The sequence below is a fragment of the Rhinoderma darwinii genome (assembly GCF_050947455.1).
Source record: "Rhinoderma darwinii isolate aRhiDar2 chromosome 5 unlocalized genomic scaffold, aRhiDar2.hap1 SUPER_5_unloc_19, whole genome shotgun sequence".
Classification (NCBI taxonomy): domain Eukaryota; kingdom Metazoa; phylum Chordata; class Amphibia; order Anura; family Rhinodermatidae; genus Rhinoderma; species Rhinoderma darwinii.
The window spans coordinates 396,664-420,299 of NW_027461775.1; the positions used below are offsets into that span (position 1 = coordinate 396,664).

General features: G+C 49.9%; 12 non-coding genes across 12 annotated transcripts; all 12 read left to right on the top strand.

The window, feature by feature from the left end:
- The first annotated feature begins 799 nt into the window (after positions 1-799).
- LOC142686950 (U2 spliceosomal RNA) lies at positions 800-990 on the top strand. Its single transcript, XR_012856242.1, has one exon. It is a non-coding gene; the product is annotated as a U2 spliceosomal RNA (small nuclear RNA).
- Positions 991-2,282: 1,292 nt separating this feature from the next.
- Positions 2,283-2,473, top strand: LOC142686951 (U2 spliceosomal RNA). Its single transcript, XR_012856243.1, has one exon. It is a non-coding gene; the product is annotated as a U2 spliceosomal RNA (small nuclear RNA).
- A 1,280-nt stretch (positions 2,474-3,753) lies between these two features.
- On the top strand, positions 3,754-3,944 carry LOC142686954 (U2 spliceosomal RNA). The gene has a single exon (XR_012856245.1). It is a non-coding gene; the product is annotated as a U2 spliceosomal RNA (small nuclear RNA).
- A 1,304-nt stretch (positions 3,945-5,248) lies between these two features.
- LOC142687131 (U2 spliceosomal RNA) lies at positions 5,249-5,439 on the top strand. Its single transcript, XR_012856406.1, has one exon. It is a non-coding gene; the product is annotated as a U2 spliceosomal RNA (small nuclear RNA).
- A 1,304-nt stretch (positions 5,440-6,743) lies between these two features.
- LOC142686745 (U2 spliceosomal RNA) lies at positions 6,744-6,934 on the top strand. Its single transcript, XR_012856056.1, has one exon. It is a non-coding gene; the product is annotated as a U2 spliceosomal RNA (small nuclear RNA).
- A 1,280-nt stretch (positions 6,935-8,214) lies between these two features.
- On the top strand, positions 8,215-8,405 carry LOC142686955 (U2 spliceosomal RNA). Its single transcript, XR_012856246.1, has one exon. It is a non-coding gene; the product is annotated as a U2 spliceosomal RNA (small nuclear RNA).
- A 1,267-nt stretch (positions 8,406-9,672) lies between these two features.
- Positions 9,673-9,863, top strand: LOC142686956 (U2 spliceosomal RNA). The gene has a single exon (XR_012856247.1). It is a non-coding gene; the product is annotated as a U2 spliceosomal RNA (small nuclear RNA).
- Positions 9,864-11,147: 1,284 nt separating this feature from the next.
- Positions 11,148-11,338, top strand: LOC142686957 (U2 spliceosomal RNA). The gene has a single exon (XR_012856248.1). It is a non-coding gene; the product is annotated as a U2 spliceosomal RNA (small nuclear RNA).
- Positions 11,339-12,623: 1,285 nt separating this feature from the next.
- Positions 12,624-12,814, top strand: LOC142686958 (U2 spliceosomal RNA). The gene has a single exon (XR_012856249.1). It is a non-coding gene; the product is annotated as a U2 spliceosomal RNA (small nuclear RNA).
- Positions 12,815-14,114: 1,300 nt separating this feature from the next.
- On the top strand, positions 14,115-14,305 carry LOC142686959 (U2 spliceosomal RNA). Its single transcript, XR_012856250.1, has one exon. It is a non-coding gene; the product is annotated as a U2 spliceosomal RNA (small nuclear RNA).
- A 1,280-nt stretch (positions 14,306-15,585) lies between these two features.
- Positions 15,586-15,776, top strand: LOC142686960 (U2 spliceosomal RNA). The gene has a single exon (XR_012856251.1). It is a non-coding gene; the product is annotated as a U2 spliceosomal RNA (small nuclear RNA).
- A 1,280-nt stretch (positions 15,777-17,056) lies between these two features.
- Positions 17,057-17,247, top strand: LOC142686961 (U2 spliceosomal RNA). The gene has a single exon (XR_012856252.1). It is a non-coding gene; the product is annotated as a U2 spliceosomal RNA (small nuclear RNA).
- Positions 17,248-23,636: the final 6,389 nt, after the last annotated feature.

Consider the following 23,636-nt stretch of genomic DNA (forward strand, 5'->3'; position numbering starts at 1 on the left):
CATTTCAAGAAGAAGTAAGAATTGCAGTTGCAACAAAGCCTTGCTTGCCTACAAAGAGAGCAGCAATTTGGATTTGTTACTATGTTACCTAGAAGAATAACAAACTGTGCAAGGATGGAGGTTGTAGGAGCAAGGAGAAGTTGTCTGTAAAGTTGGTGGATGCCTATTTTCCATTTTGCAGTCCCTTGTCTCCCTCTTGTGGCCTCCTGGAGGCAACTAGCTGTGCAAAAAAAAGACAGCCTGGCGGCCGGCTGTTGCAGTGTTGCCCTCTCAGGCAACACTGAGTGACTGACTGAGCCTCACCGTCTTATATAAAGTTCAGACGGAACTTTGCACGTGTCATAGTGGAGCCCTCAGGATTCCAGAGCCAGCTTTCTGACATCATAATGGGGCCTCAGAGATAAAAGCCTGGGCCCAGGCAGTGTTGGTCAGTGCTGCTCAGCAGGCAGCACTGGACTGGACTGGATTACAGCTGATACAAGGTGTGAAGGAACAAGGGGTGGCTGTGGGCATGCACTTGCTGCCGCTGCCAGTGTTTATCTGCATGGCAGCAGGGCATTTGGGCGTTGCCAGGAAGGCGTTTTTATGTAGATTCCTCCTCTTTCAGCACTGCATTGTGGTGCAAGCAAAAGAAGCAAATCCTGTCTGGCTTCCTCTCCGGCCTTTATTCACCTCCCGTGTAGCTGTGAGTGTGTGAGCCTGCAGGGCCCCATGGAATTGCCTAGAAGTAGGCTGAATCGCTGCAAGGGCTGAACAGCAGTATCGGGCAGGCTCGGGCAACGCGCGGCCCGTTCGGGTTATCGCTTCTCGGCCTTTTGGCTAAGATCAAGTGTAGTATCTGTTCTTATCAGTTTAATATCTGATACGTCCCCTATCTGGGGACCATATATTAAATGGATTTTTAGAACAGGGAGATGGAAATAGAGCTTGCTCTGTCCACTCCACGCATTGACCTGGTATTGCAGTATTTCCAGGACCGGTGCACCCTTTCCTTATGTGTTGACTAAAAGCAGATTCCAAAAGTGTTTTTTGTCTTTGCTATTGTTTCTGTCTTTCTGAAGGGATCTCCCCTTTTAATCCCATTATTTCAACACCTGTTGGACAATGCATGAGTGATAATGAGCTCATTGATTAAATGCAATTAATGAATAGATTGCCACCTCTTGTTGTGTGTCGTCTGTGTTTCTGTGTTTCCGGCATTTCACATTGGAACACCTCATTCACCTTCCTTGTCTTCTCTCCGCCCTCCCTTTTAGGTAAGTTAAAGAGCTGCACCTGAGCCAGCCACTGATTGATTGATTGATTGATTGATTGATTGATTGATTGATTGATTGATTGATTGATGCAGCACAACAGTCAAATAGTGGAGTGGAGTAGGGGAACAGCAAACAGCCAATAAAGCAGCCCGCCCGCTCGCCTGCCCGCCACAATGGACCTACCTGTGTACACTAGATGGATGTGATGGAATGTACTGTCGTCCCTACATTTCAAGAAGAAGTAAGAATTGCAGTTGCAACAAAGCCTTGCTTGCCTACAAAGAGAGCAGCAATTTGGATTTGTTACTATGTTACCTAGAAGAATAACAAACTGTGCAAGGATGGAGGTTGTAGGAGCAAGGAGAAGTTGTCTGTAAAGTTGGTGGATGCCTATTTTCCATTTTGCAGTCCCTTGTCTCCCTCTTGTGGCCTCCTGGAGGCAACTAGCTGTGCAAAAAAAAGACAGCCTGGCGGCCGGCTGTTGCAGTGTTGCCCTCTCAGGCAACACTGAGTGACTGACTGAGCCTCACCGTCTTATATAAAGTTCAGACGGAACTTTGCACGTGTCATAGTGGAGCCCTCAGGATTCCAGAGCCAGCTTTCTGACATCATAATGGGGCCTCAGAGATAAAAGCCTGGGCCCAGGCAGTGTTGGTCAGTGCTGCTCAGCAGGCAGCACTGGACTGGACTGGATTACAGCTGATACAAGGTGTGAAGGAACAAGGGGTGGCTGTGGGCATGCACTTGCTGCCGCTGCCAGTGTTTATCTGCATGGCAGCAGGGCATTTGGGCGTTGCCAGGAAGGCGTTTTTATGTAGATTCCTCCTCTTTCAGCACTGCATTGTGGTGCAAGCAAAAGAAGCAAATCCTGTCTGGCTTCCTCTCCGGCCTTTATTCACCTCCCGTGTAGCTGTGAGTGTGTGAGCCTGCAGGGCCCCATGGAATTGCCTAGAAGTAGGCTGAATCGCTGCAAGGGCTGAACAGCAGTATCGGGCAGGCTCGGGCAACGCGCGGCCCGTTCGGGTTATCGCTTCTCGGCCTTTTGGCTAAGATCAAGTGTAGTATCTGTTCTTATCAGTTTAATATCTGATACGTCCCCTATCTGGGGACCATATATTAAATGGATTTTTAGAACAGGGAGATGGAAATAGAGCTTGCTCTGTCCACTCCACGCATTGACCTGGTATTGCAGTATTTCCAGGACCGGTGCACCCTTTCCTTATGTGTTGACTAAAAGCAGATTCCAAAAGTGTTTTTTGTCTTTGCTATTGTTTCTGTCTTTCTGAAGGGATCTCCCCTTTTAATCCCATTATTTCAACACCTGTTGGACAATGCATGAGTGATAATGAGCTCATTGATTAAATGCAATTAATGAATAGATTGCCACCTCTTGTTGTGTGTCGTCTGTGTTTCTGTGTTTCCGGCATTTCACATTGGAACACCTCATTCACCTTCCTTGTCTTCTCTCCGCCCTCCCTTTTAGGTAAGTTAAAGAGCTGCACCTGAGCCAGCCACTGATTGATTGATTGATTGATTGATTGATTGATTGATTGATTGATGCAGCACAACAGTCAAATAGTGGAGTGGAGTAGGGGAACAGCAAACAGCCAATAAAGCAGCCCGCCCGCTCGCCTGCCCGCCACAATGGACCTACCTGTGTACACTAGATGGATGTGATGGAATGTACTGTCGTCCCTACATTTCAAGAAGAAGTAAGAATTGCAGTTGCAACAAAGCCTTGCTTGCCTACAAAGAGAGCAGCAATTTGGATTTGTTACTATGTTACCTAGAAGAATAACAAACTGTGCAAGGATGGAGGTTGTAGGAGCAAGGAGAAGTTGTCTGTAAAGTTGGTGGATGCCTATTTTCCATTTTGCAGTCCCTTGTCTCCCTCTTGTGGCCTCCTGGAGGCAACTAGCTGTGCAAAAAAAAGACAGCCTGGCGGCCGGCTGTTGCAGTGTTGCCCTCTCAGGCAACACTGAGTGACTGACTGAGCCTCACCGTCTTATATAAACTTCAGACGGAACTTTGCACGTGTCATAGTGGAGCCCTCAGGATTCCAGAGCCAGCTTTCTGACATCATAATGGGGCCTCAGAGATAAAAGCCTGGGCCCAGGCAGTGTTGGTCAGTGCTGCTCAGCAGGCAGCACTGGACTGGACTGGATTACAGCTGATACAAGGTGTGAAGGAACAAGGGGTGGCTGTGGGCATGCACTTGCTGCCGCTGCCAGTGTTTATCTGCATGGCAGCAGGGCATTTGGGCGTTGCCAGGAAGGCGTTTTTATGTAGATTCCTCCTCTTTCAGCACTGCATTGTGGTGCAAGCAAAAGAAGCAAATCCTGTCTGGCTTCCTCTCCGGCCTTTATTCACCTCCCGTGTAGCTGTGAGTGTGTGAGCCTGCAGGGCCCCATGGAATTGCCTAGAAGTAGGCTGAATCGCTGCAAGGGCTGAACAGCAGTATCGGGCAGGCTCGGGCAACGCGCGGCCCGTTCGGGTTATCGCTTCTCGGCCTTTTGGCTAAGATCAAGTGTAGTATCTGTTCTTATCAGTTTAATATCTGATACGTCCCCTATCTGGGGACCATATATTAAATGGATTTTTAGAACAGGGAGATGGAAATAGAGCTTGCTCTGTCCACTCCACGCATTGACCTGGTATTGCAGTATTTCCAGGACCGGTGCACCCTTTCCTTATGTGTTGACTAAAAGCAGATTCCAAAAGTGTTTTTTGTCTTTGCTATTGTTTCTGTCTTTCTGAAGGGATCTCCCCTTTTAATCCCATTATTTCAACACCTGTTGGACAATGCATGAGTGATAATGAGCTCATTGATTAAATGCAATTAATGAATAGATTGCCACCTCTTGTTGTGTGTCGTCTGTGTTTCTGTGTTTCCGGCATTTCACATTGGAACACCTCATTCACCTTCCTTGTCTTCTCTCCGCCCTCCCTTTTAGGTAAGTTAAAGAGCTGCACCTGAGCCAGCCACTGATTGATTGATTGATTGATTGATTGATTGATTGATTGATTGATTGATTGATTGATTGATTGATTGATGCAGCACAACAGTCAAATAGTGGAGTGGAGTAGGGGAACAGCAAACAGCCAATAAAGCAGCCCGCCCGCTCGCCTGCCCGCCACAATGGACCTACCTGTGTACACTAGATGGATGTGATGGAATGTACTGTCGTCCCTACATTTCAAGAAGAAGTAAGAATTGCAGTTGCAACAAAGCCTTGCTTGCCTACAAAGAGAGCAGCAATTTGGATTTGTTACTATGTTACCTAGAAGAATAACAAACTGTGCAAGGATGGAGGTTGTAGGAGCAAGGAGAAGTTGTCTGTAAAGTTGGTGGATGCCTATTTTCCATTTTGCAGTCCCTTGTCTCCCTCTTGTGGCCTCCTGGAGGCAACTAGCTGTGCAAAAAAAAGACAGCCTGGCGGCCGGCTGTTGCAGTGTTGCCCTCTCAGGCAACACTGAGTGACTGACTGAGCCTCACCGTCTTATATAAAGTTCAGACGGAACTTTGCACGTGTCATAGTGGAGCCCTCAGGATTCCAGAGCCAGCTTTCTGACATCATAATGGGGCCTCAGAGATAAAAGCCTGGGCCCAGGCAGTGTTGGTCAGTGCTGCTCAGCAGGCAGCACTGGACTGGACTGGATTACAGCTGATACAAGGTGTGAAGGAACAAGGGGTGGCTGTGGGCATGCACTTGCTGCCGCTGCCAGTGTTTATCTGCATGGCAGCAGGGCATTTGGGCGTTGCCAGGAAGGCGTTTTTATGTAGATTCCTCCTCTTTCAGCACTGCATTGTGGTGCAAGCAAAAGAAGCAAATCCTGTCTGGCTTCCTCTCCGGCCTTTATTCACCTCCCGTGTAGCTGTGAGTGTGTGAGCCTGCAGGGCCCCATGGAATTGCCTAGAAGTAGGCTGAATCGCTGCAAGGGCTGAACAGCAGTATCGGGCAGGCTCGGGCAACGCGCGGCCCGTTCGGGTTATCGCTTCTCGGCCTTTTGGCTAAGATCAAGTGTAGTATCTGTTCTTATCAGTTTAATATCTGATACGTCCCCTATCTGGGGACCATATATTAAATGGATTTATAGAACAGGGAGATGGAAATAGAGCTTGCTCTGTCCACTCCACGCATTGACCTGGTATTGCAGTATTTCCAGGACCGGTGCACCCTTTCCTTATGTGTTGACTAAAAGCAGATTCCAAAAGTGTTTTTTGTCTTTGCTATTGTTTCTGTCTTTCTGAAGGGATCTCCCCTTTTAATCCCATTATTTCAACACCTGTTGGACAATGCATGAGTGATAATGAGCTCATTGATTAAATGCAATTAATGAATAGATTGCCACCTCTTGTTGTGTGTCGTCTGTGTTTCTGTGTTTCCGGCATTTCACATTGGAACACCTCATTCACCTTCCTTGTCTTCTCTCCGCCCTCCCTTTTAGGTAAGTTAAAGAGCTGCACCTGAGCCAGCCACTGATTGATTGATTGATTGATTGATTGATTGATTGATTGATTGATTGATTGATTGATTGATTGATTGATGCAGCACAACAGTCAAATAGTGGAGTGGAGTAGGGGAACAGCAAACAGCCAATAAAGCAGCCCGCCCGCTCGCCTGCCCGCCACAATGGACCTACCTGTGTACACTAGATGGATGTGATGGAATGTACTGTCGTCCCTACATTTCAAGAAGAAGTAAGAATTGCAGTTGCAACAAAGCCTTGCTTGCCTACAAAGAGAGCAGCAATTTGGATTTGTTACTATGTTACCTAGAAGAATAACAAACTGTGCAAGGATGGAGGTTGTAGGAGCAAGGAGAAGTTGTCTGTAAAGTTGGTGGATGCCTATTTTCCATTTTGCAGTCCCTTGTCTCCCTCTTGTGGCCTCCTGGAGGCAACTAGCTGTGCAAAAAAAAGACAGCCTGGCGGCCGGCTGTTGCAGTGTTGCCCTCTCAGGCAACACTGAGTGACTGACTGAGCCTCACCGTCTTATATAAAGTTCAGACGGAACTTTGCACGTGTCATAGTGGAGCCCTCAGGATTCCAGAGCCAGCTTTCTGACATCATAATGGGGCCTCAGAGATAAAAGCCTGGGCCCAGGCAGTGTTGGTCAGTGCTGCTCAGCAGGCAGCACTGGACTGGACTGGATTACAGCTGATACAAGGTGTGAAGGAACAAGGGGTGGCTGTGGGCATGCACTTGCTGCCGCTGCCAGTGTTTATCTGCATGGCAGCAGGGCATTTGGGCGTTGCCAGGAAGGCGTTTTTATGTAGATTCCTCCTCTTTCAGCACTGCATTGTGGTGCAAGCAAAAGAAGCAAATCCTGTCTGGCTTCCTCTCTGGCCTTTATTCACCTCCCGTGTAGCTGTGAGTGTGTGAGCCTGCAGGGCCCCATGAAATTGCCTAGAAGTAGGCTGAATCGCTGCAAGGGCTGAACAGCAGTATCGGGCAGGCTCGGGCAACGCGCGGCCCGTTCGGGTTATAGCTTCTCGGCCTTTTGGCTAAGATCAAGTGTAGTATCTGTTCTTATCAGTTTAATATCTGATACGTCCCCTATCTGGGGACCATATATTAAATGGATTTTTAGAACAGGGAGATGGAAATAGAGCTTGCTCTGTCCACTCCACGCATTGACCTGGTATTGCAGTATTTCCAGGACCGGTGCACCCTTTCCTTATGTGTTGACTAAAAGCAGATTCCAAAAGTGTTTTTTGTCTTTGCTATTGTTTCTGTCTTTCTGAAGGGATCTCCCCTTTTAATCCCATTATTTCAACACCTGTTGGACAATGCATGAGTGATAATGAGCTCATTGATTAAATGCAATTAATGAATAGATTGCCACCTCTTGTTGTGTGTCGTCTGTGTTTCTGTGTTTCCGGCATTTCACATTGGAACACCTCATTCACCTTCCTTGTCTTCTCTCCGCCCTCCCTTTTAGGTAAGTTAAAGAGCTGCACCTGAGCCAGCCACTGATTGATTGATTGATTGATTGATTGATTGATTGATTGATTGATGCAGCACAACAGTCAAATAGTGGAGTGGAGTAGGGGAACAGCAAACAGCCAATAAAGCAGCCCGCCCGCTCGCCTGCCCGCCACAATGGACCTACCTGTGTACACTAGATGGATGTGATGGAATGTACTGTCGTCCCTACATTTCAAGAAGAAGTAAGAATTGCAGTTGCAACAAAGCCTTGCTTGCCTACAAAGAGAGCAGCAATTTGGATTTGTTACTATGTTACCTAGAAGAATAACAAACTGTGCAAGGATGGAGGTTGTAGGAGCAAGGAGAAGTTGTCTGTAAAGTTGGTGGATGCCTATTTTCCATTTTGCAGTCCCTTGTCTCCCTCTTGTGGCCTCCTGGAGGCAACTAGCTGTGCAAAAAAAAGACAGCCTGGCGGCCGGCTGTTGCAGTGTTGCCCTCTCAGGCAACACTGAGTGACTGACTGAGCCTCACCGTCTTATATAAAGTTCAGACGGAACTTTGCACGTGTCATAGTGGAGCCCTCAGGATTCCAGAGCCAGCTTTCTGACATCATAATGGGGCCTCAGAGATAAAAGCCTGGGCCCAGGCAGTGTTGGTCAGTGCTGCTCAGCAGGCAGCACTGGACTGGACTGGATTACAGCTGATACAAGGTGTGAAGGAACAAGGGGTGGCTGTGGGCATGCACTTGCTGCCGCTGCCAGTGTTTATCTGCATGGCAGCAGGGCATTTGGGCGTTGCCAGGAAGGCGTTTTTATGTAGATTCCTCCTCTTTCAGCACTGCATTGTGGTGCAAGCAAAAGAAGCAAATCCTGTCTGGCTTCCTCTCCGGCCTTTATTCACCTCCCGTGTAGCTGTGAGTGTGTGAGCCTGCAGGGCCCCATGGAATTGCCTAGAAGTAGGCTGAATCGCTGCAAGGGCTGAACAGCAGTATCGGGCAGGCTCGGGCAACGCGCGGCCCGTTCGGGTTATCGCTTCTCGGCCTTTTGGCTAAGATCAAGTGTAGTATCTGTTCTTATCAGTTTAATATCTGATACGTCCCCTATCTGGGGACCATATATTAAATGGATTTTTAGAACAGGGAGATGGAAATAGAGCTTGCTCTGTCCACTCCACGCATTGACCTGGTATTGCAGTATTTCCAGGACCGGTGCACCCTTTCCTTATGTGTTGACTAAAAGCAGATTCCAAAAGTGTTTTTTGTCTTTGCTATTGTTTCTGTCTTTCTGAAGGGATCTCCCCTTTTAATCCCATTATTTCAACACCTGTTGGACAATGCATGAGTGATAATGAGCTCATTGATTAAATGCAATTAATGAATAGATTGCCACCTCTTGTTGTGTGTCGTCTGTGTTTCTGTGTTTCCGGCATTTCACATTGGAACACCTCATTCACCTTCCTTGTCTTCTCTCCGCCCTCCCTTTTAGGTAAGTTAAAGAGCTGCACCTGAGCCAGCCACTGATTGATTGATTGATTGATTGATTGATTGATGCAGCACAACAGTCAAATAGTGGAGTGGAGTAGGGGAACAGCAAACAGCCAATAAAGCAGCCCGCCCGCTCGCCTGCCCGCCACAATGGACCTACCTGTGTACACTAGATGGATGTGATGGAATGTACTGTCGTCCCTACATTTCAAGAAGAAGTAAGAATTGCAGTTGCAACAAAGCCTTGCTTGCCTACAAAGAGAGCAGCAATTTGGATTTGTTACTATGTTACCTAGAAGAATAACAAACTGTGCAAGGATGGAGGTTGTAGGAGCAAGGAGAAGTTGTCTGTAAAGTTGGTGGATGCCTATTTTCCATTTTGCAGTCCCTTGTCTCCCTCTTGTGGCCTCCTGGAGGCAACTAGCTGTGCAAAAAAAGACAGCCTGGCGGCCGGCTGTTGCAGTGTTGCCCTCTCAGGCAACACTGAGTGACTGACTGAGCCTCACCGTCTTATATAAAGTTCAGACGGAACTTTGCACGTGTCATAGTGGAGCCCTCAGGATTCCAGAGCCAGCTTTCTGACATCATAATGGGGCCTCAGAGATAAAAGCCTGGGCCCAGGCAGTGTTGGTCAGTGCTGCTCAGCAGGCAGCACTGGACTGGACTGGATTACAGCTGATACAAGGTGTGAAGGAACAAGGGGTGGCTGTGGGCATGCACTTGCTGCCGCTGCCAGTGTTTATCTGCATGGCAGCAGGGCATTTGGGCGTTGCCAGGAAGGCGTTTTTATGTAGATTCCTCCTCTTTCAGCACTGCATTGTGGTGCAAGCAAAAGAAGCAAATCCTGTCTGGCTTCCTCTCCGGCCTTTATTCACCTCCCGTGTAGCTGTGAGTGTGTGAGCCTGCAGGGCCCCATGGAATTGCCTAGAAGTAGGCTGAATCGCTGCAAGGGCTGAACAGCAGTATCGGGCAGGCTCGGGCAACGCGCGGCCCGTTCGGGTTATCGCTTCTCGGCCTTTTGGCTAAGATCAAGTGTAGTATCTGTTCTTATCAGTTTAATATCTGATACGTCCCCTATCTGGGGACCATATATTAAATGGATTTTTAGAACAGGGAGATGGAAATAGAGCTTGCTCTGTCCACTCCACGCATTGACCTGGTATTGCAGTATTTCCAGGACCGGTGCACCCTTTCCTTATGTGTTGACTAAAAGCAGATTCCAAAAGTGTTTTTTGTCTTTGCTATTGTTTCTGTCTTTCTGAAGGGATCTCCCCTTTTAATCCCATTATTTCAACACCTGTTGGACAATGCATGAGTGATAATGAGCTCATTGATTAAATGCAATTAATGAATAGATTGCCACCTCTTGTTGTGTGTCGTCTGTGTTTCTGTGTTTCCGGCATTTCACATTGGAACACCTCATTCACCTTCCTTGTCTTCTCTCCGCCCTCCCTTTTAGGTAAGTTAAAGAGCTGCACCTGAGCCAGCCACTGATTGATTGATTGATTGATTGATTGATTGATTGATTGATTGATTGATGCAGCACAACAGTCAAATAGTGGAGTGGAGTAGGGGAACAGCAAACAGCCAATAAAGCAGCCCGCCCGCTCGCCTGCCCGCCACAATGGACCTACCTGTGTACACTAGATGGATGTGATGGAATGTACTGTCGTCCCTACATTTCAAGAAGAAGTAAGAATTGCAGTTGCAACAAAGCCTTGCTTGCCTACAAAGAGAGCAGCAATTTGGATTTGTTACTATGTTACCTAGAAGAATAACAAACTGTGCAAGGATGGAGGTTGTAGGAGCAAGGAGAAGTTGTCTGTAAAGTTGGTGGATGCCTATTTTCCATTTTGCAGTCCCTTGTCTCCCTCTTGTGGCCTCCTGGAGGCAACTAGCTGTGCAAAAAAAAGACAGCCTGGCGGCCGGCTGTTGCAGTGTTGCCCTCTCAGGCAACACTGAGTGACTGACTGAGCCTCACCGTCTTATATAAAGTTCAGACGGAACTTTGCACGTGTCATAGTGGAGCCCTCAGGATTCCAGAGCCAGCTTTCTGACATCATAATGGGGCCTCAGAGATAAAAGCCTGGGCCCAGGCAGTGTTGGTCAGTGCTGCTCAGCAGGCAGCACTGGACTGGACTGGATTACAGCTGATACAAGGTGTGAAGGAACAAGGGGTGGCTGTGGGCATGCACTTGCTGCCGCTGCCAGTGTTTATCTGCATGGCAGCAGGGCATTTGGGCGTTGCCAGGAAGGCGTTTTTATGTAGATTCCTCCTCTTTCAGCACTGCATTGTGGTGCAAGCAAAAGAAGCAAATCCTGTCTGGCTTCCTCTCCGGCCTTTATTCACCTCCCGTGTAGCTGTGAGTGTGTGAGCCTGCAGGGCCCCATGGAATTGCCTAGAAGTAGGCTGAATCGCTGCAAGGGCTGAACAGCAGTATCGGGCAGGCTCGGGCAACGCGCGGCCCGTTCGGGTTATCGCTTCTCGGCCTTTTGGCTAAGATCAAGTGTAGTATCTGTTCTTATCAGTTTAATATCTGATACGTCCCCTATCTGGGGACCATATATTAAATGGATTTTTAGAACAGGGAGATGGAAATAGAGCTTGCTCTGTCCACTCCACGCATTGACCTGGTATTGCAGTATTTCCAGGACCGGTGCACCCTTTCCTTATGTGTTGACTAAAAGCAGATTCCAAAAGTGTTTTTTGTCTTTGCTATTGTTTCTGTCTTTCTGAAGGGATCTCCCCTTTTAATCCCATTATTTCAACACCTGTTGGACAATGCATGAGTGATAATGAGCTCATTGATTAAATGCAATTAATGAATAGATTGCCACCTCTTGTTGTGTGTCGTCTGTGTTTCTGTGTTTCCAGCATTTCACATTGGAACACCTCATTCACCTTCCTTGTCTTCTCTCCGCCCTCCCTTTTAGGTAAGTTAAAGAGCTGCACCTGAGCCAGCCACTGATTGATTGATTGATTGATTGATTGATTGATTGATTGATTGATTGATTGCAGCACAACAGTCAAATAGTGGAGTGGAGTAGGGGAACAGCAAACAGCCAATAAAGCAGCCCGCCCGCTCGCCTGCCCGCCACAATGGACCTACCTGTGTACACTAGATGGATGTGATGGAATGTACTGTCGTCCCTACATTTCAAGAAGAAGTAAGAATTGCAGTTGCAACAAAGCCTTGCTTGCCTACAAAGAGAGCAGCAATTTGGATTTGTTACTATGTTACCTAGAAGAATAACAAACTGTGCAAGGATGGAGGTTGTAGGAGCAAGGAGAAGTTGTCTGTAAAGTTGGTGGATGCCTATTTTCCATTTTGCAGTCCCTTGTCTCCCTCTTGTGGCCTCCTGGAGGCAACTAGCTGTGCAAAAAAAAGACAGCCTGGCGGCCGGCTGTTGCAGTGTTGCCCTCTCAGGCAACACTGAGTGACTGACTGAGCCTCACCGTCTTATATAAAGTTCAGACGGAACTTTGCACGTGTCATAGTGGAGCCCTCAGGATTCCAGAGCCAGCTTTCTGACATCATAATGGGGCCTCAGAGATAAAAGCCTGGGCCCAGGCAGTGTTGGTCAGTGCTGCTCAGCAGGCAGCACTGGACTGGACTGGATTACAGCTGATACAAGGTGTGAAGGAACAAGGGGTGGCTGTGGGCATGCACTTGCTGCCGCTGCCAGTGTTTATCTGCATGGCAGCAGGGCATTTGGGCGTTGCCAGGAAGGCGTTTTTATGTAGATTCCTCCTCTTTCAGCACTGCATTGTGGTGCAAGCAAAAGAAGCAAATCCTGTCTGGCTTCCTCTCCGGCCTTTATTCACCTCCCGTGTAGCTGTGAGTGTGTGAGCCTGCAGGGCCCCATGGAATTGCCTAGAAGTAGGCTGAATCGCTGCAAGGGCTGAACAGCAGTATCGGGCAGGCTCGGGCAACGCGCGGCCCGTTCGGGTTATCGCTTCTCGGCCTTTTGGCTAAGATCAAGTGTAGTATCTGTTCTTATCAGTTTAATATCTGATACGTCCCCTATCTGGGGACCATATATTAAATGGATTTTTAGAACAGGGAGATGGAAATAGAGCTTGCTCTGTCCACTCCACGCATTGACCTGGTATTGCAGTATTTCCAGGACCGGTGCACCCTTTCCTTATGTGTTGACTAAAAGCAGATTCCAAAAGTGTTTTTTGTCTTTGCTATTGTTTCTGTCTTTCTGAAGGGATCTCCCCTTTTAATCCCATTATTTCAACACCTGTTGGACAATGCATGAGTGATAATGAGCTCATTGATTAAATGCAATTAATGAATAGATTGCCACCTCTTGTTGTGTGTCGTCTGTGTTTCTGTGTTTCCGGCATTTCACATTGGAACACCTCATTCACCTTCCTTGTCTTCTCTCCGCCCTCCCTTTTAGGTAAGTTAAAGAGCTGCACCTGAGCCAGCCACTGATTGATTGATTGATTGATTGATTGATTGATTGATTGATTGATTGATTGATTGATTGATTGATGCAGCACAACAGTCAAATAGTGGAGTGGAGTAGGGGAACAGCAAACAGCCAATAAAGCAGCCCGCCCGCTCGCCTGCCCGCCACAATGGACCTACCTGTGTACACTAGATGGATGTGATGGAATGTACTGTCGTCCCTACATTTCAAGAAGAAGTAAGAATTGCAGTTGCAACAAAGCCTTGCTTGCCTACAAAGAGAGCAGCAATTTGGATTTGTTACTATGTTACCTAGAAGAATAACAAACTGTGCAAGGATGGAGGTTGTAGGAGCAAGGAGAAGTTGTCTGTAAAGTTGGTGGATGCCTATTTTCCATTTTGCAGTCCCTTGTCTCCCTCTTGTGGCCTCCTGGAGGCAACTAGCTGTGCAAAAAAAAGACAGCCTGGCGGCCGGCTGTTGCAGTGTTGCCCTCTCAGGCAACACTGAGTGACTGACTGAGCCTCACCGTCTTATATAAAGTTCAGACGGAACTTTGCACGTGTCATAGTGGAGCCCTCAGGATTCCAGAGCCAGCTTTCTGACATCATAATGGGGCCTCAGAGATAAAAGCCTGGGCCCAGGCAGTGTTGGTCAGTGCTGCTCAGCAGGCAGCACTGGACTGGACTGGATTACAGCTGATACAAGGTGTGAAGGAACAAGGGGTGGCTGTGGGCATGCACTTGCTGCCGCTGCCAGTGTTTATCTGCATGGCAGCAGGGCATTTGGGCGTTGCCAGGAAGGCGTTTTTATGTAGATTCCTCCTCTTTCAGCACTGCATTGTGGTGCAAGCAAAAGAAGCAAATCCTGTCTGGCTTCCTCTCCGGCCTTTATTCACCTCCCGTGTAGCTGTGAGTGTGTGAGCCTGCAGGGCCCCATGGAATTGCCTAGAAGTAGGCTGAATCGCTGCAAGGGCTGAACAGCAGTATCGGGCAGGCTCGGGCAACGCGCGGCCCGTTCGGGTTATCGCTTCTCGGCCTTTTGGCTAAGATCAAGTGTAGTATCTGTTCTTATCAGTTTAATATCTGATACGTCCCCTATCTGGGGACCATATATTAAATGGATTTTTAGAACAGGGAGATGGAAATAGAGCTTGCTCTGTCCACTCCACGCATTGACCTGGTATTGCAGTATTTCCAGGACCGGTGCACCCTTTCCTTATGTGTTGACTAAAAGCAGATTCCAAAAGTGTTTTTTGTCTTTGCTATTGTTTCTGTCTTTCTGAAGGGATCTCCCCTTTTAATCCCATTATTTCAACACCTGTTGGACAATGCATGAGTGATAATGAGCTCATTGATTAAATGCAATTAATGAATAGATTGCCACCTCTTGTTGTGTGTCGTCTGTGTTTCTGTGTTTCCGGCATTTCACATTGGAACACCTCATTCACCTTCCTTGTCTTCTCTCCGCCCTCCCTTTTAGGTAAGTTAAAGAGCTGCACCTGAGCCAGCCACTGATTGATTGATTGATTGATTGATTGATTGATTGATTGATTGATGCAGCACAACAGTCAAATAGTGGAGTGGAGTAGGGGAACAGCAAACAGCCAATAAAGCAGCCCGCCCGCTCGCCTGCCCGCCACAATGGACCTACCTGTGTACACTAGATGGATGTGATGGAATGTACTGTCGTCCCTACATTTCAAGAAGAAGTAAGAATTGCAGTTGCAACAAAGCCTTGCTTGCCTACAAAGAGAGCAGCAATTTGGATTTGTTACTATGTTACCTAGAAGAATAACAAACTGTGCAAGGATGGAGGTTGTAGGAGCAAGGAGAAGTTGTCTGTAAAGTTGGTGGATGCCTATTTTCCATTTTGCAGTCCCTTGTCTCCCTCTTGTGGCCTCCTGGAGGCAACTAGCTGTGCAAAAAAAAGACAGCCTGGCGGCCGGCTGTTGCAGTGTTGCCCTCTCAGGCAACACTGAGTGACTGACTGAGCCTCACCGTCTTATATAAAGTTCAGACGGAACTTTGCACGTGTCATAGTGGAGCCCTCAGGATTCCAGAGCCAGCTTTCTGACATCATAATGGGGCCTCAGAGATAAAAGCCTGGGCCCAGGCAGTGTTGGTCAGTGCTGCTCAGCAGGCAGCACTGGACTGGACTGGATTACAGCTGATACAAGGTGTGAAGGAACAAGGGGTGGCTGTGGGCATGCACTTGCTGCCGCTGCCAGTGTTTATCTGCATGGCAGCAGGGCATTTGGGCGTTGCCAGGAAGGCGTTTTTATGTAGATTCCTCCTCTTTCAGCACTGCATTGTGGTGCAAGCAAAAGAAGCAAATCCTGTCTGGCTTCCTCTCCGGCCTTTATTCACCTCCCGTGTAGCTGTGAGTGTGTGAGCCTGCAGGGCCCCATGGAATTGCCTAGAAGTAGGCTGAATCGCTGCAAGGGCTGAACAGCAGTATCGGGCAGGCTCGGGCAACGCGCGGCCCGTTCGGGTTATCGCTTCTCGGCCTTTTGGCTAAGATCAAGTGTAGTATCTGTTCTTATCAGTTTAATATCTGATACGTCCCCTATCTGGGGACCATATATTAAATGGATTTTTAGAACAGGGAGATGGAAATAGAGCTTGCTCTGTCCACTCCACGCATTGACCTGGTATTGCAGTATTTCCAGGACCGGTGCACCCTTTCCTTATGTGTTGACTAAAAGCAGATTCCAAAAGTGTTTTTTGTCTTTGCTATTGTTTCTGTCTTTCTGAAGGGATCTCCCCTTTTAATCCCATTATTTCAACACCTGTTGGACAATGCATGAGTGATAATGAGCTCATTGATTAAATGCAATTAATGAATAGATTGCCACCTCTTGTTGTGTGTCGTCTGTGTTTCTGTGTTTCCGGCATTTCACATTGGAACACCTCATTCACCTTCCTTGTCTTCTCTCCGCCCTCCCTTTTAGGTAAGTTAAAGAGCTGCACCTGAGCCAGCCACTGATTGATTGATTGATTGATTGATTGATTGATTGATTGATTGATGCAGCACAACAGTCAAATAGTGGAGTGGAGTAGGGGAACAGCAAACAGCCAATAAAGCAGCCCGCCCGCTCGCCTGCCCGCCACAATGGACCTACCTGTGTACACTAGATGGATGTGATGGAATGTACTGTCGTCCCTACATTTCAAGAAGAAGTAAGAATTGCAGTTGCAACAAAGCCTTGCTTGCCTACAAAGAGAGCAGCAATTTGGATTTGTTACTATGTTACCTAGAAGAATAACAAACTGTGCAAGGATGGAGGTTGTAGGAGCAAGGAGAAGTTGTCTGTAAAGTTGGTGGATGCCTATTTTCCATTTTGCAGTCCCTTGTCTCCCTCTTGTGGCCTCCTGGAGGCAACTAGCTGTGCAAAAAAAAGACAGCCTGGCGGCCGGCTGTTGCAGTGTTGCCCTCTCAGGCAACACTGAGTGACTGACTGAGCCTCACCGTCTTATATAAAGTTCAGACGGAACTTTGCACGTGTCATAGTGGAGCCCTCAGGATTCCAGAGCCAGCTTTCTGACATCATAATGGGGCCTCAGAGATAAAAGCCTGGGCCCAGGCAGTGTTGGTCAGTGCTGCTCAGCAGGCAGCACTGGACTGGACTGGATTACAGCTGATACAAGGTGTGAAGGAACAAGGGGTGGCTGTGGGCATGCACTTGCTGCCGCTGCCAGTGTTTATCTGCATGGCAGCAGGGCATTTGGGCGTTGCCAGGAAGGCGTTTTTATGTAGATTCCTCCTCTTTCAGCACTGCATTGTGGTGCAAGCAAAAGAAGCAAATCCTGTCTGGCTTCCTCTCCGGCCTTTATTCACCTCCCGTGTAGCTGTGAGTGTGTGAGCCTGCAGGGCCCCATGGAATTGCCTAGAAGTAGGCTGAATCGCTGCAAGGGCTGAACAGCAGTATCGGGCAGGCTCGGGCAACGCGCGGCCCGTTCGGGTTATCGCTTCTCGGCCTTTTGGCTAAGATCAAGTGTAGTATCTGTTCTTATCAGTTTAATATCTGATACGTCCCCTATCTGGGGACCATATATTAAATGGATTTTTAGAACAGGGAGATGGAAATAGAGCTTGCTCTGTCCACTCCACGCATTGACCTGGTATTGCAGTATTTCCAGGACCGGTGCACCCTTTCCTTATGTGTTGACTAAAAGCAGATTCCAAAAGTGTTTTTTGTCTTTGCTATTGTTTCTGTCTTTCTGAAGGGATCTCCCCTTTTAATCCCATTATTTCAACACCTGTTGGACAATGCATGAGTGATAAAGAAGAGGCTGGACGCAGCTGCAGGCTTGAGGGAAGCCGACATGACCGTCCTGGTAGGGAAAGGGTTAATGTTAAGAGGTGAGGGAAAGGTGAAGGAGCTGAAGGAGGGACGGGGAGGAGCTAGGGGGGACGGGGGGGCCGTTACTGCGCTTCCCGCTGTTTCTCGGCATTGAGCCGGAAGCAGCGGGAGGAGTAATACACAAGAAGCAAAGCTCCCCGTTGCCCGGCTTTTTAGTATGGCAGAGGCCCTGATTTTAGAGCGGCTGCGTGCCGCTGCTGTGCACCACGGTCCCGGATGGCTGGAGGAGACCGTGGCTGCATTAACGCGGATCCCGGACGCCGTTTCGCCACGTCGGGCACGGCGTTCGGGGTCTGTTGTAAGGGACAGGCTCCCCTCCCCCGGCCCCCCTACGAGCATGGCTATGGCGGCGGGGGGGGAGTCGGCAACAACCGCTCCTGCGCTGGGCAGGCAGAGAGCGGTAGCAGGGGTGACGGCGATGCAGGCTGTGTCGACCCGTCCCTCTCGGCGGTCCCGACCTCCAGAGCGCCTGAGTCCGGAGGTAGTCCCGCGGACACGGCGTCGCAGAGGGAGCCCGATCCCGGACGCTGCAGGCCAGGCAGCTGGGAGGACCGCCCCTTCCCAGGCCCTGCGTCCTGGCAGGAATCCCAGGCCGCGACGGGGTCCGGCGGTAAGCAGGGAGTCGCAGGCCGGGCTCCCTGTCACCCCTCCCCCATCAGATGTAAGATGTCGAGAGCAAGGTACGGCCGCCCCGCATGGTGATGTTCCGGCCAGGGGGCAGGCTTCGTCAGGATCGTCTAGACGGACGACTAGATCTGCAGCGACGTCGAGGCAACAGGTCCGGTCGGAAGTCTGGGTCCCGGCGGTCGGGCGGCAGGTTGCCGGCCCATCGGTCAGCGCGTCCTCATCCCCTTTCCGAAGAGGTCGTTGGGAGGGACAGTCGTCGGCGAGAGAAGAACTGGAGGAAGGTGAACTGGACGTCTATCGTCGAGGTCAGGATGGTCCGGCTGACGGGAACACAGCGCCTGTGCAGCCCGGTGAGTGTATAACTCCATTATTGTCTTATCCAGCGATTTTTATGTCGGGTGTCGGCGGGGGGGCTGCTAGCATAGCATCGGGGGCCGGTAGTGGCGCGGGCGGACGCGACGGAGCGGGTTTGGCAGATTTAGTGGGTTGCTTACGGGAGCTGGTGGGGCGCCTGGATAGGGCCGCGGCGCCGGTAGTAACGGAAGTGTCCCCTGCGGTAGTTTGGGAAGGCCCCAGGGAAGTGGGATCGTTGCAGGCGCGTCCTGTGGTGGCGGTTAGAGAGGCGGTCGCGGTGTCGGTGCAGACTAAGGCACAGAAGGACGGCGATCGAGTGCGCATGGACGATCGTGCTCGGGGGGAGGTGTATGTTTGTTTTGAGGGTCCGTTGGGGGCGCATTTAAAGCAGGAGGTGCGTGATCGGATCTGGAAAGATGAATATGTTGAAATTTTTTCTCTCTTGCCGCTGGCTAAATTCAATTTGGATAAGAGCAAGCGGGATGAGAGTAAAAAGGACGAGGAGGAACGGCGGCGGTATAGGCTTATCCCGCAGACGTTCGTTAATTGGTCGCAGGCGTTCGCCATATTGGCTAGTGTGATAGGGGAAAAGGCGCCGGAAAATTGTTCGGCGTTATTTTGTTATTTTGATGCTATTGGGGAGGCTCATAGGGCGTATGGGGGTCAGGCGTGGCTGCGATATGATGAGCAATTCCGTCAGCGGAAGGCGGTTCGGCCGGCGATTCGGTGGGACCAGAAGGATATTGCTCTCTGGTTACGGGTTACGGCTCCGGTTAGGCAGCCCTTTCCCGGGAGCGGTGGCCAGGGAGGCCAGACTAGTCAGAGTGGACCAAGCGGCGGGGGAAAGGCGGGGTTTTGCTGGCAATTCAATGACGGCCAGTGCAAGTTCGGGGCCACGTGCAAGTTCAAGCACGTGTGCTCCGAGTGTAATGGGGCATCACACGGGGCGGCAAAATGTCTGCGGAAAAAGAGGTCCGGGAACCAGCACGGGGCTGGTCAAGGGGGTGTCGCCGGTGAGGGTGGAAAGGATGGCCCCTTATCTAAATGAGTATCCGGATAGGGCGGCAGCTAAGTTGCTTTATGAAGGGTTTAGTGTTGGTTTTGTTATTCCTCCGCCTCCTTATGAGGTTCCGGTTACGCGGAGAAATTTAAAATCGGCTTACTTGCATGCGGAAGTCGTGTCGGAAAAGTTGTTAAAAGAAGTTTCGTTGGGGCGCATGTCGGGGCCATTTGTGGAGTCGCCGGTGAAAGATTTAGTTGTGTCCCCTTTGGGTATTGTCCCTAAACGCGAGCCCGGAAAGTTTCGTTTGATTCAACATTTATCGTATCCCAAAGGTTCGTCGGTAAATGACGGGATTGATCACGAGTTGTGTTCCGTAGTTTATACCTCATTCGATAAGGCGGTGGGGTTAGTGCGGGCTGCGGGTCCGGGGGCGCTGCTAGCAAAAACCGACATCGAGGCGGCGTTCAGGTTGTTGCCGGTGCATCCAGAAAGCAACGGCTGTTGGGTTGTTTTTGGAATGGGGCCTTTTACGTGGATCGGTGCCTTCCGATGGGGTGTTCTCTTTCTTGTGCATACTTCGAGGCGTTTAGTAGCTTCGTGGAGTGGGTAACGAGGGGAGTATCCGGGGTCGATTCGTTGATCCATTACTTAGATGATTTTTTGTGCGTTGGCCCGGGGGGTTCGCCGGTTTGCGGTAACTTGCTTCATGCCCTGCAGAAGGTGGCGAGGGATTTTGGGATCCCTTTGGCGCCGGAAAAAACGGAGGGCCCGGTAGCGACGATTTGTTTCTTGGGAATCGAAATTGACTCGTTGGCAATGGAGTGTCGGCTCCCGGCGGATAAGCTGGGTGCTTTGAGGCTGGAGGTGCGACGGGCTTGTAGAAGGAAGAAAATGTCGCTGAGGGAGCTTCAGTCGCTGCTGGGGAAGTTGAATTTCGCCTGCCGGATTATGCCGATGGGGAGGGTGTTTGGTAGAAGGTTGGCGGCGGCAACGGCGGGAGTGCGGGCGCCGCATCATTTTGTGAGGCTCAAGGAGGAGCACCGAGCTGATCTTCAGGTTTGGGATGACTTCTTGGGCCAGTACAATGGTCGCTCGCTATGGATGGCCCCAGCGCAGGATACGAGTGATCTGAATATTTTCACGGATGCGGCTGGGGCGGGTGGCTTTGGAGCTTACGGGGGAGGTCCGTGGTGCGCAGGTCAATGGCCGGCTAGCTGGGTGTCCAGTGGATTGACGCGGAATCTGGCCCTGCTCGAGCTGTTTCCCATCGTGGTGGCGGCTACCATTTGGGGGGACAGGCTCAGGGATAAGAAGGTCCGTTTTTACTGCGACAACATGGGGGTGGTGCTTGCCATTAATAACATCACGGCGTCCTCTCCTCCGGTAGTTCAATTGTTGCGACATTTAGTGTTGGTGTGTTTGTCGCTGAACGCGTGGGTGGTGGCGGTGCATGTCCCGGGTGTACGGAATTGTGTTGCTGATGCTCTTTCTCGCTCGCAGTGGGACCGGTTTCGGCAATTGGCCCCGGGAGCGGAACGTCTCGGTTTGGCGTGTCCGGATCATCTATGGGATCTGGTATCGGTCCCGTAGAGCAGCTGTTACAAAGGTCTTTGGCGCGCACGACGTGGAGGGCTTATGCTGCTTGTTGGAGGCAGTGGGAGGAGTGGGTAAGAGAGTTGGGTGATGTTAATACGGATAGAGACAGGTTGGTGGCACTTTTGTATTGGTTAGGGGATGCCTGGGAGGGGGGGTTTTCAGTAGCGAAGGTGAACCGGTTTATATCCGCGGTGGCGTTTGGGCTTAAGTTGCGGGGCTTGCGGGATGTATCGAAGGAATTTCTGGTATCGCAGGCTTTGAAGGGGTTGCGCAGAGGTAGGGTGGAGGCGGATAGTAGAAGGCCGGTGTCGTTTGCTTTGCTGGGCTTGTTGGGCGGTTCATTGGCATCGGTATGTCGTTCTTCAGATGAAAGGGATTTGTTTCGGTTGGCTTTCTCGTTGGCGTTCTTCGGAGCATTTAGAATAGGTGAGTTGGTGTCGCCAAGTACTAAACAGGCAGGGGGGCTGAGATCTGGGGAGGTGAGCCTTTTTGCAGATCGGTTGGAGGTATGGTTGCGTAGATCAAAAACTGACCAATTAGGGAAGGGAAAACTGATAGTTTTGTTCGCTCTCCCGGGGTCGGTCATGTGCCCAGTAGAGTGCATGCGGGGTTTTACAAAAAACAGGGGGTCTCCAGATTTGCCTTTGTTACGTCATGTGGACGGGTCGTTCTTGTCCAGGTTTCAGTTTGGAGCTGTTTTTAAAAAATGTTTGACGGCGGTTGGGGTTGCGGCAGGCTCATATTCATCTCATTCCTTCCGGATTGGCGCAGCAACGGAAGCAGGGCGCTGGGGGTTGGATGATGAGGGGGTGAGGCGTATTGGTCGTTGGGAGTCAAAAAGGTTTAAGTCCTATGTCCGCCCCCATATGTTGTAATTTTGTTGTTTATGCTTGCAAATGTTATATGGTGGTGCCTAACTGTGTTTTCCGTTTCAGATTCGCCTCCTTGTCTGGTGTGGTTGATGGGTCATTCGTACGTGCACTGGGGGGCTTTGAGGGCGGACGTCCGCCCGGATGGTCGCCAGTTGCGCATTCCGCGACAGGATGCGGTTGTGCATTGGCTGGGGTTTAGAGGTATGTCGTGGAACAGGGTGTTGGCGGAATTCCAGACATATGTGCGGCTTGATAGGGTTCCGGAGGTTTTAGTGTTGCACGTGGGTGGGAATGACTTAGGAGTCCGCCCTTTTCGTGAGTTGGTGCGGGATATCAAACATGATTTGTTGTGTTTGTGGGTATCTTATCCCAAGTTGGTGGTAGTGTGGTCGGACATAGTCCCAAGGAAGCATTGGCGGTTAGCTAGATCGGTGGAGAGAGTCAATAAGGCTCGGATAAAAGTTAACCGGGCGGTGTCCCGTTTTGTGGCAAAGAACGGGGGCATTTGCGTGAGGCATAGGGATTTGGAGTCAGGATTGGGGAATTTCTGGAGGAGTGACGGGGTTCATCTGACCGAGGTTGGCATTGATATTTGGAGCTTGGCTATAGCAGAAGGCATAGAAAGGGCGGTGGTGGTGTGGAGGAACTCACAGGCTTAAGGTGGTCAAGGCCTGTTTCGCGGTGGCGGGGGGAGTCCTTGAGGCCAGTCAGTACAAAATGGTGGGGGGGTCGCATCGGGGGTATGCGTCCCCCAAAAAAGGTACATGGTTGAAGACTTCATCGGGTGTTATCCCTTTGAAGTGGTCTTCTGGTAGAAGGTATGTCACTTGAAGGCTTCATCGGGTGTTATCCCTTTGAAGTGGACTTCTAGTGGTCGGTATATCACTTGAGGGCTTCAACGGGTGTTATCCCCTTGAAGTGGACTTCTAGTGGTTGGAGCCATCTGCAGAGGTGAACGGTGCTTCCGAGCTGGTTTACGGCTGGAGGTAATTAGTGGTTTGCAGATGGCTAATTCGGTGTGTTCTTGAAAGGAACATCTGAAGGGGCTTCAAGGACTTCCTCTGCTCGGGTTAATGTTAACGTTTAATTGTTATTTATGATTCTGACCCATGTTGGGTCATGTGAATTATTAGGAGGAATTCTCTGGTGGATTCCTAACTAGTTATCCGAATGTTTCGGATTTAAATTGTTTTTATAAAACTGTGAAATTAATAAACGGCTGCTGTGGCCATTTCACATCCAACCTCGGTGTCATGTGTCGTTACTAAATGGGGGTGGGGGATAGTATGGTTTAAGGTTAACACACGACTCTACCTAGGCAGGTCAAGAAGAGGCTGGACGCAGCTGCAGGCTTGAGGGAAGCCGACATGACCGTCCTGGTAGGGAAAGGGTTAATGTTAAGAGGTGAGGGAAAGGTGAAGGAGCTGAAGGAGGGACGGGGAGGAGCTAGGGGGGACGGGGGGGCCGTTACTGCGCTTCCCGCTGTTTCTCGGCATTGAGCCGGAAGCAGCGGGAGGAGTAATACACAAGAAGCAAAGCTCCCACCCTCCCACCCTTGTTTTGTTACTCCTTAGGTCTTCTGTACGTCCGTATATGAGCGTTGTGTTTTATTTTGTGTGTTTATTTAACATGTTTTTCTTTTTTCCGGAGTAGGTTCTGTTGTCATGGCAGCTGGCGGGGGGAGTCCTTGAGGCCAGTCAGTACAAAATGGTGGGGGGGTCGCATCGGG